We start from the raw sequence: 17660 nt of genomic DNA on the forward strand, positions 1-17660 counted from the left end.
TCTCCTGGTCTTAATATTTGCATGTTGTATTTGAGCCCAGGTTCAAAGGTGGCTGCCTAATATTCATCTGGGAGCTTTTTAATATTCCTGGTGGTGAAATTGTACTATAGCTTTATGATATGTTCCCAGTGGGGGAAAATGCTTAAAAGAAACATGATAACTTACTGTACTATTACTTACAGCTTTATGAGACTCTCCATTTTTCTCAAAATAAAAAGTTTAAGAAACCATATATCCAATTGAGTCGAATGTGCCCCAGTGTTTCAAAAATATTAAAGGCCTATATATAGATGTAATTACAGTTTCCAAAATTTATTGTTCTCTCTCTTGCTTTACTCAGTAGCTTGAAAAGCTTTCACATCTCATCTCTATTTTAGGTTTTTAAAGCACTGTTTATTACTTTATCCCCACCCCATATTTTTGAGAATATCATATCGCCCCAAACCTCCTACTGAGGGAAGACCTACTGGGAAATATTTGAGTGGCATCTCTCACAAGCTGTGTTACATAAAATACCTCTGCCTGGTGTTATGATGAGCCATGTATTTTAACCCCATCAAGCTCCTCAATGGCAAGCCAGTAGAGGAGACTCCTCAGCTGGATGAAGGTGGTTGACAAAGAAAGTGGAACAAAATTGTCACAGTCTCTAGAGCTGTAGGCCTCAGGCTCCACTGCCTCCTGTTTCAGGGAGGTTGGGTGGGGAATCTATGGGCTGGCCATGGTGTGCAGCATTGCTGTGAGGCCTGCTCCAGGTCAGTCCTTCCAGAAATGTTTCTATATTCTGAGGAAAAAGGAGATTCCAGTGCCCGTATTTCCTTAAGTGGTGTCAGGCCTCTTTGGGCTGAGCCTAGGTTTGGGAATGAACAGCTCCTTCTTAAGTGTGCTGAGAATGTGTCCTGCTGTTTCTCTCAAGTCTCTAAGATGCCTTCTCTTCCCATGTATGTCTCCTTGATCTTGTGTGTTTCAGCAAAGAAAAAAGGGTAAAGTCCAACATAATAAGGCAACTAGGGGAGTAGCAGGTCCTTTGCCGGTAAGAAACTTTCAATTGCAAATAGGAAATTTGTCTCTGTGTCATGTGTTGTAAACATTCCTTTTGGGTTTCTTCTACAGATTTGATAAAATGTCCTTTTTCTCATCATTGCTCAAAATTATTTTCATCACTGCCTCGGTATTTCCTCTTTATTCTGGTGAGTACATTTTCAATTCTGGATGAAGCAATTCACACATCTTAGAAAATGCAGGAGATCACATCTATTGTCTAGAAATGTAGCAGCTTCTTTCATTGGGTTTGTAATACTTAAATTAAACTGGCAAAATGAAAGCAGGCATGTTACAAACCCCTTTTAAAATAATATCTGTGGGTGATTTCTTCTCATTTCCACCTTAGAGACATGGAGGCAGAGAGCTGGGTTAGAATGAGCAGTAGAACTTAGTTTTTTGTTCATTTATGACTAAAGATATTTACCTAATTATTATTTTGAAGGTCAGATTCCATGTTTGCTAAATGCTGATTGTAGGGAGTAATGATGTCTCCTAGATCAGATAATCCTGTGCAATCTGATTTGTTGTTTGCCAGTTCTGAAGCCACAAAAGTCAAAAGTTTGTATAAGGTGAGAATTCATTCAAAATTTATCTTCCTTTAGTGCAAGAAGAATGGTGAATTTCAGTAAAAGAGCTGTGACATGTTGAATTGGACCCTGATATTAGAACTGAGTACTATTTCATGAAGCAATAATTTCTTCATGTTAGGTGACCTTATGCAAGGCATATGAAGTGGCATTAAACAAGGCATTGTCTTCTCTGAACAGGATGTCTCATTTATTAAAAAATTAATAAAAAGAACTATGGTATCTTCACAGTAGAGTTTGATCATTACTGCAAAACACTTCAAATTATTTTTCACAGATGAGAATAATTTGGAATTATATTTCCAGATTTGGATGTATCTTGTGAATTACTATTTTGATATTACCACAAAAGGCTCACCTCAGAACTTGGGGGTCCGGAGTAGGCAACTTGTATAGAATTTTGCTACTAAGAAGTATAGATTCTTCCACCAGAGACTCTGATTTCTTTCCCTTCTTCTTATTTTTACATTTTCTTTTGTGTGTTTGTTGCAGAAACCTTTATAGCATCACTAAGACGCGTTCGCAAAGAAGTAAGTTAATAATGATTAATTTGGAAATTAAAAAAGCTTTTAATATTTTTAAGATATTTTTTTTATTTATCTCAGAGAGGAAGGGAGAGGGAGAGAGATACAGAAACATCAATGACGAGAAAGAATCATTGATAGGCTGCCTCTTGCATGCCCCACACTAGGGATGCACCCTACAACCTGGGCATGTGCCCTTACTAGGATTGGAATCGTGATCTCTCGGTTCATAGATCGATAATCACTGAGCGACACTGGCGGTGCAACTTTTAATTATTTTATACTAGAGGCCTGGTGCACGGATTCGTGCAATGGTGGAGTCCCTCAGCCTGGCTTGCTCCCTCTCGCAACCTGGGACCCCTGGGAGGATGTTGGACTTTTGATTTCAGCCTGGCCTGCATGCACCAGCTGAAGGACTCAGATGCCTTTCAGCTGGTGCATGTTTAAACAAACTGAAGTACATTCATAGCATGTAATACTATTCAGCAATTAAAAAATGAATGATACTCACATAAATCTCCAGAGAATTATGCTAAGTGGAAAAAAGCCAATTGTAAATGATTCCATTTGCATAGCATTGCTGTAGAGACATTCACATGTTAGATTATAGAATGCTGCTTCTGAACTCTCTGGAGGTGTTGAAACACCTTGTGCATCCAGCATGTCACCTTCTAAAACCTGAAAAACCCCAAACAGGAAGTCTGACATCCCCCGAGGGATGTAGTAGTGCACAAAGTGGCAGGCCTCTGGGCGCTGCGCTACTCCCATTCATCCCAGCCCAGCTGCGCCTGCCGCTGCTGCTTGGTAGTGTGATGCTGCAGCTGCACTCACCAGCTATGAGCCTGGTGTTTGGTGCCCATTAGTCAGCTGAGCATTGCTCCTGCTGTGGGAGCACACTGACCACCAGGGGGCAGCTCCTGCATTGAGCACCTGCCCCCTGGTGGTTGGTGCACATCAAAGCAACTGCTCAAATGATCATTCAGTCGTTTGGTTATTCAGTCACTTAGGCTTTTATATATGTAGATTGTAAGTTTTAACAGCAAATTTCACCAGACACCAGACAGCCCTGCCAGTGTTGTTCTGTGGTTAAACGTTGACCCATAAACCAAGAGGCCCCTGGTTCAATTCGTGGTAAGGGCACAATCCTAGGTTGTGGGCTTAATCCCCGGTAGGGGGTCTGCAGGAGGCAACTTTTTGATATCTCTCTTATCATTGGTGTTTCTATCGCTCTAGTCCTTCTCACTTGTTCTTTTATAAAAAAAGAAAAAATTCACCAAAAAAATGTGCATCAGAATGATCCTTCAAAAGTTTTTATTTAAACTGTGCCGTTATTATGCTAAGTTCAATAAACAAAATCTAGCCAGCCATATAAAAATATTTAGTATTGTGGACAAGATAAAATATTCCATTATTTCAAAGATTACATTATTGGGTATCCTTGTTATGTGCAAGTACCTGATAAAGGTTACAGTCTATTTAAAGTAGAATTATTTCTCTAGCAAAACAAGATTATTGCAAAAACTATCCACTGAAAGGTGGATAAAAAATAATAATTTTCACATATTCATAGAGGAGAATAATATAGAGGGGAAAACACTTAAATAGATAAAGATTACAAGGACATTTCAAAAGACAGTAATGTAAGAATACACACCATATTGCTTATTTAAGTAAAATTACGAATAGTGCCATTAGTAACCAAATTTTACATATATATATATATGTATATATATATATGCAAATACTAACATATATGAATATATACATATGTGGTGATAATCTGAATGTATCTGATTCTCTAGTAGTTAAATCATTGAAAAAGATAGGGAAATTATTAAAATACCTTTTTACTATTTTCTGTGGTATGAAACAATAGGGGAAATCCGATGCAGGTATGAGTAGAAGTGAGATGAGAGTGGTTACATTATAAAAATACATTCAACCATTTGTCTGCTTTTAAGAATGATATTGGGTTTGTAAAAATATATCAATAAAATTTTATGACTAAGTAGAGTGTGTATTTCCAAACCACGATATAGAATATTTTCATTCCATTTGGATGCATGGAATCTTGTACTAAGGTTAAAGACATTTTTTTCAAAAAGTTCATTATCTGACAAATTTTATGTTGTTCTTTATGTTTGACAGCCAGACTGTAAAATATTTAAAGGTAGATTACATATGTGCACCAGAGAAATGGATCCAGTCTGCGCTTCGAATAAGAAAACTTACTCCAATCCATGCGTTTTCTGCAGTGAAATGTTGTAAGAATATAAGACTAAATATTGGCTCTTCCAAAATAATGAGGAAACCATCACAAAATGATAAGAAAACCCATGTTTTTGAAAGCCTATGCACAGTACTAGTATATATGGGAAAAAATTGTACTATCTCAGTAAATGCCACAGGATCACACTGGTACCTTTCCCGGGAGTTCTCATTTGCAAAAGCAGATTTGTATTTGACCTCTCAATATATCTGCTGGATATTCTGGAAATGTCCAAATCAATTAATTTAACCACTAGGATTTACGAATGAGTCTATGCCCAATATATTGACTTCTGATCCATATGCTAACTGATCATCTTTGTTATGTAGCAACCAAGCTACAGGGACCATAACTGAACAACAAACACTACTTGACTACAGAAATTGAAATCCATCACAATGGGCCTATTCCTGCTAGGACGGGCCTCCTCTGAGGGTCAACCTTGTCTCTGAACTCCATGACAGACTGTGACCCTTCCTTAGACAGCAGGGCGTTCCAGCACACTTCCTCCCAGCCTCCTTTCCTATGTGCTTCACTCCAAAGGAGTCTGCAGTCTAAAGGTTCAGCCAGCCTCCCTACTTTCCTCTTCATTGTCTCTCAAAATTACTTCCTCTTATTTAATCCCCAAAGTGGCTTCTACTTCCAGAGAACCATCAAAATAATCTCCATTCCTCTCATCTCTACAGTCTGGGTGGTTTCCATGACTGAACCAGGACTGCCCATGTAGGAAGAGCCAAGTAGCCCCAGTTGAGGGAAGGATGTGTGAAGGTTCTGGGGAGCGTGTGGGTCCCAGTTGGTTGTGGAGGTGGAGCACAGCTTCTCCACATCATGCTGCTCATTTACAAGCACTTAGTGAAAATTATCCAGGGAATTTTAAATGCTGTTTCTAATGTCTCTTTCTTTTTCTTTACAGAGAAAGTAAGAAATCTTTTGGATTTAAGCACTATGGGGAATGCAAATAATTGAGCTACACACTCTTATGGCTTTTATGGCAATCCTATTTTCCAGTGAATTCTACAGCCAATCAGAGTCTTTTCAATCAGGGTGTAAAATTCCTAGGTGACCGGACAAAGCCTTGTATGCTATACAAGATGGAATATAGAGTGTTGAAAATTGTCTCCCAACTCTAAGAACTTTTGATTGATTTTTATTCTCTGTTCACTTATTAAATAGCAGTTGAAAAACTACCTTAATTGTGTGTTTGATAATATAAACCCTAATGCAATTTACAATCATAAATATTTCAATCAATACAATGTTAAACAATATTATCTTTATTAAAAATACAACCTTTTGTTGATTAATGGATTAAAGCACATGATTACTTTGGTAACTAAAAGTAACTATTTTCAAAGGTAAAAAAAAATAACACATTACCTCGGTGTTCATTAAAATCACAGACACTTAGGATCCTCTTTATCAGAGATAGTCAAAGCCTCTAGAAGAGGGATCTAGGACTTGAATTCTAACAAGTACCCAGGGTTAATCTTACAATCACGAATATTAGGCAATACGGATTTGTACTACAAAACATAGGCCTTATCTATAATTGAATGAACTGCAAAATCTATTCAAAGATATTGTATGATTTCTGAGACTTGGGGGGAAAATTACGTTATTTTCTTTGTCGCTCACAAATCAGTCAAGACAAAGGTTGTTAGTGTACTTTATATATAATCTAGATCCAAGGCCCTTATTAGATACTAGAGGCCCAGTGGACAGATTTATGCACCAGTGGGGTCTCTCAGCCTGGCCTGTGTCCTCTTGCAATCCAGGACCCCTTGGGGGAAGTTGGCAGTCAGACATCACCGGAGGAATGTAATAGTGCGCAAAGCAGCAGGCGGCCAGTGAGGAACCTGAGCCCAGGCCAGGCACCATGCTGCTCCTGCTCATCTTAGCTCACTGCACCTGCCTCCCTCACTCTCAGTAGTGCTGCTGTGGAGGCAGAAGAGGCTCCAGCTACCACAGCTGCACTTGCCAGCCATGAGTCAGGTGTCTGGCACCTGCCAGTCAGCTGAGTGGCACTCCCACTGTGGGAGCACACTGGCCACCAGGGGGCAGCTCCTGCATTGAGCCTCTGCACCCTGGTGGTCAGTGAGCATCATAGCCAATAGTCAACTGGTTGTTCAGCTCTTTGGTCATTTGGCCGCTTACTCTTTTATAAATATAGATATGACTTGCAAAAGTTTTCCCTGATTTTCAGATTGTCTTTTTTACTTTATTGATGTGCCCTTTGCTGCAATTTTTACAAATTTAACGAATTCCAACTTTTTCTTTGTTGCATGAACTTTTGTTTTTCAGTAAAAGAAATTGCTGTGTAATCCAAACTGAAAAAGACCTGCACCAAGGCTTTCTTCTAAGAGTTTCATAACATTAGTACTGGCATTTAGAGCTTTGATAGATTTTGAGTTAATTTTTGCATGTGGTGAGAATTATGGCTACAAAGTTATATATTTTGCAGGTGGCTATCCAGTTGTCATACCATCATTTGTTGAGAAGACTATTTTTTACCCATTAATTTACCATTTGATTGTCTTAGAACTCTTGTCAAAAATCAATTGATACATTACGACAGTGTATATTGGTGAGAGAATAGACAAATGATGTGTTGAACAGAAGGAAGAATCTAGAAATGGATTCATATAAATACAGCAAACTGATCTTTGAGGAAAGAGGAAAGGCAATACATTGGAGCAAGGATAGTTTTCTCAACAAATGGTGTTGGAATAACTGTACATCTGCAAGCAGAACACCTGGACACGGACCTTACACCCTTTGCAAAAATGAGCTCAAAAAAGATTGTAGACCAAAATGTAAAGTGCAAAACTATAAAACTCCTAGAAGAGAATATAGGAGAAAACCTGGCTGACCTTGGTTGGTAATGGCTTTTTAGATACAAAACTAAAGGTTTGGTCCACAAAATAAATAATTGATAAACTGGAAGTCATTAACATTTAAACTTCTTTTCTGTGAAGGACAAAATCAAGAGAATGAAAAAAGAAGGCACGGACTGGGAGAAATGTTTAAAAAAAAACCCCACATCTGATTAAGGACTGTTATCCATTATGTACAAAGAACTCTTAAAACTCAAAAATAAGAAGACAAGTAACTCGATTAAAGAAATGGGCCCAAGACCTTAACAGACAACTCATCAAATATGCACAGATGGCAAATGAGCATATGCAAAGTTGCTCCACATATATGTCATCAGAGAAATTAAATTTAAAAAATGAGTTGCTACTACAACAGTGCACTGGGTAAATCCCGGAACACTGACAACACCAAATGCTGACGAGGATGTAGAGCAACAAGAACTCTTACATTGCTGATGGGAATCTGAAATGGTACAGCCACTTTGGAAGGCAATTTGGCAGTTTCTCTTTTTGGTAGTTTTATTTTTCAAATATATATATAGTGGATAGTATTACTGAGACCTCCCTTTACCCTCCTTTACCCCTTTCTGCCCAGCCCCTACCCCCCCAACTAAGCATACTCTTAACATACAATTGAGTGATCACGTTCCTTGATGTTTTACCCAAAGAGTTGAGAATTTCTGTACACACAAAAAATCTTTATTAATGTAGTAGCTGTATTCCCAATTGCCAAAAATTGGAAACAAAGATAACCGTTAGTACACGAATGCATAAACAAATGTGAATACATTTGGATAATGGGATATATTATTCAGTGATAAAAAGTGATAAAAAGTAATGAGCTATGAACCCATGAAAAGATATGGAGAAACCCTAAATGCATATTACTAAGTGAAAAAAAAGCCAATTTGAAAATGTTATACACTGTATGGTTACAACTGTATGACATTCTATGACAGGTAAAACAATGGAGATAAAAATATCAGTGGTTTCTAGGAGGAATGGGGAGAGACATGAATAGGCACAACACAATACTGTTAGGGGAATAAATGAATATACTCTGATATTTATAATGATTGATGGAGTTCATTAAACTTTTGTCCATACCCATGGAATGTACAACACCAAGAATGAGCCCTAAGGTAAACCATAAACTATGGCTGACTTTGCTGTTTCAATGTAGATTTATCCTTGGTAAGAAAATAAAGTACCATTGTGGCGAGTGATGTTTATAATGAGGAAAACAGTAAATGCACTGAGCAGGAAAATCTCTGCATTTCTTTCTCACTTTTGTAGTGAATCTAAAACTGCTCTAAAAATTAAGTCTTGCCGAAACCGGTTTGGCTCAGTGGATAGAGCATTGGCCTGTGGACTGAAGGGTCCCAGGTTCGATTCCGGTCAAGGGCATGTACCTGGGTTGCGGGCACAACCCCAGTAGGAGATGTGCAGGAGGCAGCTGGTCCATGTTTCTCTCTTATCGATGTTTCTAACTCTCTTTCTCTCTCTCCCTTCCTTTCTGTAAAAAATGAATAAAATATATTTTTAAAAAAATAAAAATAAAAAATAAAATAAAAATTAAGTCTTAAAAGTCAATTGAGCATATATGTATGAATATTTTGTCTGTGTTTTATTCCATTGTTATATATGTCTATCTTTATGCCAATAGCATACTATTTTTTATCACTATAGCTTTGTCGTCTGTGTTAAAATCTGAATATAATATATTCCAAATTTGCTCTTTTTTTTAGATTATTTTTGTACACTGGATCCCTTGCATTTACAGATTTGTAATATCTCCATTTCAACTTTTGTAAATATACCTAGAAATGGAATTGCTGGTAATTCTATTTTAAATTTTGTATTACTACATTCTGTACTAGTTTGTACTCCTACAAACAATCCTCAAGGGTTCCAATTGCTCCACTTTCTTACACTTATTATTTTTTTAAATAGTAGTAATATTAATGCACATGGTATATATATATATATATATATATATGTGTGTGTGTGTGTGTATATATATATATATATGTATATATTATATATATAATATATGTATATATATAATATATATATATATATATATATATATATATATATATATATATGAGAGTCCCGGTGCACAAAAATTTGTGCACTCGGGGGGGTGGGGGAGGAAATCCCTCAGCCCGGCCTGCTCCCATTTGCAGTCCAGGATCCCTTGGGGGATGTCCACCTGTTGACTTAGGCCCACTCCCCAGGGGATCAGGCCTAAGCTTGCAGTCAGACATCCTCTGGCAGCCAGGGAGCCCTCAGGGGATGTCCAATTAAAGGCTTAGGCCCCCAAGGGAGCTGTGATGAGGAAGCTGGGGTGACAGAGGAGCCACGCTGTCCTGCCCCGCTGCCCTGGGTCAGGTCGCACAGGGGATGCCTGGGCGGGCTGGCCGATCGCTGCTGCCACACTAGGCCATCCCGGGTCGGGTCACACACGGGACGGCCACTGCCCCGGGTGGCATATAGCAGGCCTGGATGGCAGTGGGGCAGGCGGAATGGCTCTGACCCACCCTGCCTGCAGTATGCAAATTACCCACCATCTTTGTTGGCAGTTAATTTGCATATCACGCTGATTAGCCAATGGGAGGTGTAGCGAAGGTATGGTCAATTACCATTGTCTATTATTGTGGGGTCTCTCAGCCCAGCCTGGGCCCTCTCACAGCATGGGATCCTTCGGGTGATGTCTGCCTGCCTGCTTAGGCTCCCCATGCTCGCCAGCCTTGAGCCCAGCTTCTGGCTGAGCAGCTCTCCCACTGTGGGTGTACACTAACCACCAGAGGGCAGTTCCTGCGTTGAGCATCTGCCCCCTGGTGGTCAGTGCACATCATAGTGACTGTTCGTTCTACGATTTGGTCAATTTGCATATTAGGGTTTTATTATGTAGGATACACACACACACACACACTCTCTCTCTCGTCATAATCTCTTAAAAGCTGCTAATTGCAACTGCATATAAAAACAAATTGATTGTAGCTCTGTTTCCTTAGTTTATGTTAATAATGTCACAAACTCTATCTTTTTATATTGCCTACCTATTAATATATATAGGGTGGGGCAAAAGTAGGTTATAACCTCTGTGTTTTGCATAGTCACAAATGCATACTTACTTTTGCCCCACCCTGTTTGAACATTAGGTTTTATGCTCTGGTCTTTTAAATCCTATAAAAGAATAAAAAGTATATTTTTAAAAATTACAATAAAGTAAGATCTTATACCAGTAATTGTCCATGTATTTACCTTTATTGGAGAATTTTGTATTTTCATATCACTTTGATTTATTTTCTATTGGCCGTTTTTACTTCAAATTGAAGGATTCATTTATCATTGCTTGTCGGGTAGGAATAATGATAATGAATATCATCAGCCGTGGCTTATCTGGAAATGTCTTAATGTCTCCCTCTTTTTCGAAGGACATTTTGTACCATATGATTTAAGGCACTGATTGTCCAACCTGGTTTCAGTGTCATTCCCCAGCTTTTGCTCTTGCCTGCTCCAAAAAATAATTCTGGAGATCTTATGAACAGGGTAGTGATTCTAGCCAACAATACTGTATTATAAACCTTAAAGTTGCTAAGAGACCAGATTTTAGTTGTTCTCACAACAATAACAAATTTAAGTGATTTGATTGAGGTACGAGCTAACACTACAGTGATAATCATATTGCAATGTAGAAACACAGCAAATTAAGGTGTTGTGCATCCTAATCTTACACAATGTTCCATGTGAATTATATCCCAATAAAAAATCCCCATCCTGTTCTCTAGACAAGCTTCCTGAACCTAGCTGCACATGCGGCTCAACTGGGAGCTTTTACAATGTTCCAATGCCCAGGCCTCATCTACTAATGATTCACAATTTTGATTGCAGGATAGTACATTCATAGCCATTAAAAGTTTCAAGTCTAATATGCTTGTAGTTTTTTAAAATTACAAAAACTAAGATTTGGAAACAGTCCAATTATCCATCAACACTAATATAAGAGAAAGATGCAAATTGACTATACCTTTGTGACTCCCTCCTGCTAATCAGGAGTGAGTATGCAAATTAACCCAACCAATATGGCAGGTTAATTTGCATATGCAGGCACTGAGAGGCTGGGGGCAGGGCAGGATTCAGGCATTCTGCACCACCCCAGCTGCTCTGGACCTCTGGGCAGTGTGGAAAGGTGGAAAGGAGGTTCTGGGCCGGAACGAAGGCAGAAAGGCGGCTCCGGACTGCAGCAAAGGCGGAAAGGCAGCTCAGGCCTGAGCGAAGGTGGTGCCAGCAGCCAGGGGAAGAAGGCCCATTCTTGCACAAATCCTTGTGCATCAGGCCTCTAGTTAGTAGATTAATGAATAAAAACTGTGAGGCATTTACAGAATGGTATACTATGCAGCTGTAAAAATGAGGGATCTCTTATCCTTTGGAACAGCATGGATGGACCTGAAAAATATTACGGTAAGTGAAATAAGCCAATCTGAGAAAGACAAATATCATGTGATCTCACTTATTTATGGAATGTAATTAACAAATAAACTGATGAATGGAGTAGATTGAGAGACATTTTTGCCACACCTCCTTCATGGTGAGAGCCCTCTATATCTCTGAATAGGCTTAAAATTATTATTATTGCCGAAACCGGTTTGGCTCAGTGGATAGAGCGTCGGCCTGCAGACTGAAGGGTCCCAGGTTCGATTCTGGTCAAGGGCATGTACCTGGGTTGTGGGCATATCCCCAGTGGGGGATGTGCAGGAGGCAGCAGATCGGTGTTTCTCTCTCATCGATGTTTCTAGCTCTCTGTCTCTCTCCCTTCCTCTCTGTAAAAAATCAATAAAATATATATTTTTAAAATTATTATTATTATTGTTATTATTATTATTATTATTCTTTAAAGCATTACAAATAGTAGAGCATAAGTCTCCTTTTCCCCCTATGGACCTCCCCAGGGCCTCCCCACCGCAGCATATGCCCTCACCTCCCTAGTGTCTGTGTCCATTGGTTATGCTTATATGCATGCATACAAGTCCTTTGGTTGATCTTTTACCCCCCCATCCCCCAATGATCTGCTGCCTTCCTGCTGAAGTTTGACAGTCTGTTCGATGTTTCTTTGTTTCTGTATCTATCTTTGTTCATCAGTTTATGATGTTCATTATATTCCAGAAATGAGTGTGATATTGTGGTATTTATCTTTCTCTGACCTGTTTATTTCGTTTAGCATAATGCTCTCCAGTTCCATCCATGCTGCTGAAAATGGTAAGATTTCTTCTTTTTTACAGCAGTGTAGTATTCCATTGTGTAGATGTATCACAAATTTTTAAAAAAATATATTTTATTGATTTTTTTACAGAGAGGAAGGGTGAGAGATAGAGAGTTAGAAACATCGATGAGAGAGAAATATTGATCAGCTGCCTCCTGCATACCCCCCTGTACGTAGAGCTCGGGAAGTATGTCTCAGCACTGCGGCTGATGCAATGGTGTGAGCACACTCCACCATGACATGCTTCCTCCGCACACCAGGAAGTAGCAACGCCCGCCTGAACGAACTCCTAGAGCCAGGTGCACAGTACCCCAGCCTTTCAGCCATTGGTCGCCTGTAGCAACGTGTCTCCCTCTGATTGGTCCCCTCATGCTATATATACCCCTGTAGTTCCATAATAAAACGGATCTGCGTCACTGAACCTGGTCTCCGGAGTCGTGCATGCAGACGCCCTAGCGCGTTGGGGCTCCGTCGTCCTCACCCCCGAGGGAGCCCCTGCTTCACCCCCCACTGGGGATGTGCCCGCAACCAAGGTACATGCCCTTGACTGGAATCGAACCTGGGACCTTTCAGTCCACAGGTCAACGCTCTATCCACTGAGTCAAACCAGTTACGGCATGTACCACAGTTTTTTAATCCACTCATCTGCTGATGGGCACTTAGGCTGTTTTCAAATCTTAGCTATTATAAATTGTGCTGCTATGACATAGGGTTGCATATATCCTTTCTGATTGAGATATATGTTTCTGTTTTCTTGGGATATATTTCTAGAAGTGGGATAACTGGGTCAAATGGAAGTTCCATTTTTTATTTTTTGAGGACACGCCATTCTGTTTTCCACAGTGGCTGTACCAGTCTGCATTTCCACTAGCAGTGCAAGAGGGTTACCCTTTCTCAGCAAACTCGCCAGCACTTGCCGTTTGTTGATTTGTTGATGATAGCCTTTCTGACAGGTGTGAGATGGTACCTCATTGTCATTTTGATTTGCATCTCTCTGATGATTAGTGACTTTGAGCATGTTTTCATATGTGTCTTGGTCTTCTGCATGTCCTCTTTCAAAAAGTGTCTATTTAGGTACTTTGCCCATTTTCTGAATGGATGTTTATGTTCCTTTTGTTAAGTTGTATGAGTTCCCTATACATTTTGGAGATTAAACAGTTATGGGGGATAACATTTATTCTAGGGATGCAAAGCTGGTACAAAATCCACAAATCAATAAATATAATACATCACATAAACAAATTGAGAGACAAAAACCACATAATCATATCAATTGATAGAGAAAAAGCATTTGACAAAATCCAATACCTCAACATAATAAAAGCCTTGCATGACAAACCTACAGCCAACATCATACTCAATGGGCAAAAACTAAACTCAATTCCCCTAAGAACAGGAACAAAACGGGGATGCCCACTTTCACCACTCCTGTTCAACATAGTACTGGAAGTGCTAGCCACAGCAATCAGACAAGAAGAAGAAATAAAAGGTATCCATATTGGAAAAGAAGAAGTAAAATTGTCATTATTTGCAGATGACATGATATTGTAAATTGAAAACCCCAAAGACTCCATCAAAAAACTACCAGACTTAAATGAATTTGGCAATAGAGCAGGATACAAAATTAACATCGGAAATCTATGGCTTTTTTATACACCAATAATGAACTCACAGAAAGAGAAACTATAAAAACAATCCCATTTACCATTGCAACAACAAAAAATTAAGATACCTAGGAACAAACTTAACTAAAAGGTAAAACACCGTACACAGAAAACTATAGGACGTTGGAAAAAGAGATAGAGAAAGACATAAAAAAATAGAAGAATATAACGTGTTCATGGATTGGTAGAATCAACATCATTAAAATGTCCATATTAATAAAGTGATCTATAGATTCAATGCAATCCCCATTAAGGCATCAACAGCATATTTCACAGACATAGAACAAACTCTCCAAAAATTCCTATGGAATAAAAAAGACCCTGAAGAGCTACAGTAATCCTGAGAAAGAAGAACAAATCTGAGGGGAATCACAATAACAGATATTAAGCTATTTGACAAAGCCACTGTTCTCAAAACTGCCTGATACTGACACAAGAACAGACATACAGAACAATGGAACAGAACAGAGAACCCAGAAATTGACCCAAGCCACTATGCTCAATTAACATTTGACAAAGGAGACAAGAGCATACAATGGAGTCAAGACAGTCTCTTCAATAAATGGTGTTGGGAAAATTGGACAAATACATGCAAAAAAATGAAACTAGACCACCAACTTACACCATATACAAAAATAAACTCAAAATGGTTAAAGGACTTAAAAGTAAGACGAGAAACCATAAAATTCTTAGAAGAAGCCATAGGCAGCCAAATAGCAGACATATGTCGTAGAGATATCTTTACCCACAAAGCTCCTAGGGCAATGGAAACTAAGGAGAAAATAAACAAATGGGACTACATCAAAATAAAAAGCTTCTGCACCGCAAAAGAAACCATCAACAAAATAACACAAAAACCACTCCATGGGAGAACATTGGCCAATGTTATCTCCAATAGGCTTTTCTTTTAACTTCCTGCAAGGGTCACAGCCCTCCAGGACTGTCAATTAAGTTTTGTTTTCAAAATATAAGAGTGGAATCTCAAACCTCATTTTTTATTCTCATGACAGCAGCATTTAGTGTGGTTTATTACACCTTTCTTTTTTTTCACAATCAGCTGAATATAATCAATTCAATGAATGAAGGAATGAAAAGAGGAGTAATAGTAGCAGCTAATACTCATTGAATGCTTCCTAAGTACTCCTTTCTTTCTTGATGTGCTTTTTAAAACTTGGCTCCAATGATATCACACTCTTTTGCTGTTTCTCCTTTATCATTTCTTGTTCCTTATGGGTTTGCTTTATTGATTTCATTTGTTATTTTGGTGCTGGTACTAAATGTACAGTCCTCTTTTCTATTTCCCTCAGTGATCTTGTCCATTCTCATAAATTTTAATTGCAGTTTACATCAATGACTACAAATTTGTATCTCTAATCCTTGTTTTTGAGTTCCAGATTCTTGATATATCCCCACTCCCACACAGTACTTTCATGTCCTGCTCAAATCCTTTTGGGCTCTACCTCTCAATTCATGGGGCTCAGCTTCCAATTGCCAGTATCTGCAACTCTTTGCTAAAGGATTTTCTCTGAATACTGTGCCCATATACACAGAGTGTCAGAAGCACCAGATAGTCAACACATCTTGTGGTGACCTCTCACTCATTGACTTGTGAGGGTTGGTATGTAATTATGTCAGCTCCCTGCATTTAGAGTAGATAAATCTGACCTATGTAGCACACTACCTTCAGAGTCTCACTAAGGAGTGAACTCCATTTAAGCACAGTGGTAACTAACCTGCTAGAAAACACACTGTTCATTTACTCCCTTCATTTTCCTGTCTCCTGTCCCCAATATCCTAGTGATGTGTTCTTTTTTTGTCTCCTGAATCAACACATTTGCTTTCTAATATTCACCACAAAATCTACTTCTAGGGGAACTCAGACATAGATAAATATTTGAGATATTTCAGAATATTCAGATAATATTGAGATATCCCAAAATTAACATGTAAAGAACAATATTTTTTCTCTCAGATCCCACCTGGCAGGGTGGAGGAAGGATAAAGAAATACACACTTCTCCATTTCAGAACTTCCTTAGAAGGTGGACACATTATTTTTGATCAGTGGTTCTCAACCTGTGGGTCGTGACCCCTTTGGGGGTCGAACGACCCTTTTACAGGGGTTGCCTAAGACCATCAGAAAACAAATATATAATTACATATTGTTTTGTGATTAATCACTATGTGTTAATTATGTTCAATTTGTAACAATACATTCTGTATATCAAATATTTACATTACCTTTCATAACAGTAGCAAAATTAGTTATGAAGTAGCAACGAAAATAATTTTATGGTTGGGGGTCACCACAACATGAGGAACTGTATTAAAGGGTCGCGGCATTAGGAAGGTTAAGAACCACTGTTTTAGATGAAGGAAATTCAGCCCTTGAGCATCACAAAAGGCCCTCACTCCTTCACAGGAGTTGCCTCTGTACCATGCATGGGAGTGATAGCCTGAGGCCAGCTTTTGGCAAATGGCTTGTGATACTGATCCAAAGTATAAAGTCTTTTTTCTTTAAAGTAAATGACATGGAACCTGTTAGTGATGACAAGAATAATTTCTGCGTCTGATTCAAGTCTGCAGGCACCTATAATCATATCTCTTAACAATTCTTATTCCTAACCACAATTAGCCGACATTTGGTCCTATTCAAAATGTCCATTTGGTTCACACAAAAAGTCTTTGAAATTCGATCCTGTCAAAAAAATAAACACTTGCCCTGACCAGTGTGGCTCAGTTGGATGAGTGCCATTTCATGCACCTCAAGGTCACTGGTTTGATTCCCAGTGAGAGCACATACCCATTTTATGGTTGATGTTCCCCTCCTTCCCTCCCTCCCTTTCTCCCTCCTTTCCTTTCTCTCTCTCTCTTTCCCTCTCTCTCAATAAAAACATATTACAAAAACTACATTACAACCTAAGAAGTTATTCTTGCATTCAAATAGCCCATAGTGTTTAGTTATACTCTGGGTTATAGTATTAAAATATAAAAATGATATCAGATTGTATTGGTCCAATGATTATTTTGTGCTGTCCTGGCAATAATAACACTTCTTACCTTGGTAGCCTGGCTGGCAATGACACATGGGGCAGGTAGATAGGTCAGGCTCAGATCTTGCAGAAGAGTAGGATTTATATTAACTATGGACCAAATGCCTCCATAGATGTTAAGGACAGGACAAAATATTAAGGATCTTTTGGCATGGACCAAATATCTCATTGCTCATTTTAGACAGGACAAAATGACCTACAAGTCTAATGACCATATGTCAATGCTGGACACTGAATATTTGAGGTGACATCTAAGAGATAAGGAGAAATCTAAAATCATGGCTGATATACCCCAATATCCAGATATAACATTACTTTGGGCTTATTCAATTTGTTCCTAGAATTATTCATCTCTTCTAAAGCAAATAATTTAGAATGTTT

The sequence above is a fragment of the Myotis lucifugus genome, unplaced genomic scaffold, assembly GCF_000147115.1.
Source record: "Myotis lucifugus unplaced genomic scaffold, Myoluc2.0 scaffold_202, whole genome shotgun sequence".
Lineage (NCBI taxonomy): Eukaryota > Metazoa > Chordata > Mammalia > Chiroptera > Vespertilionidae > Myotis > Myotis lucifugus.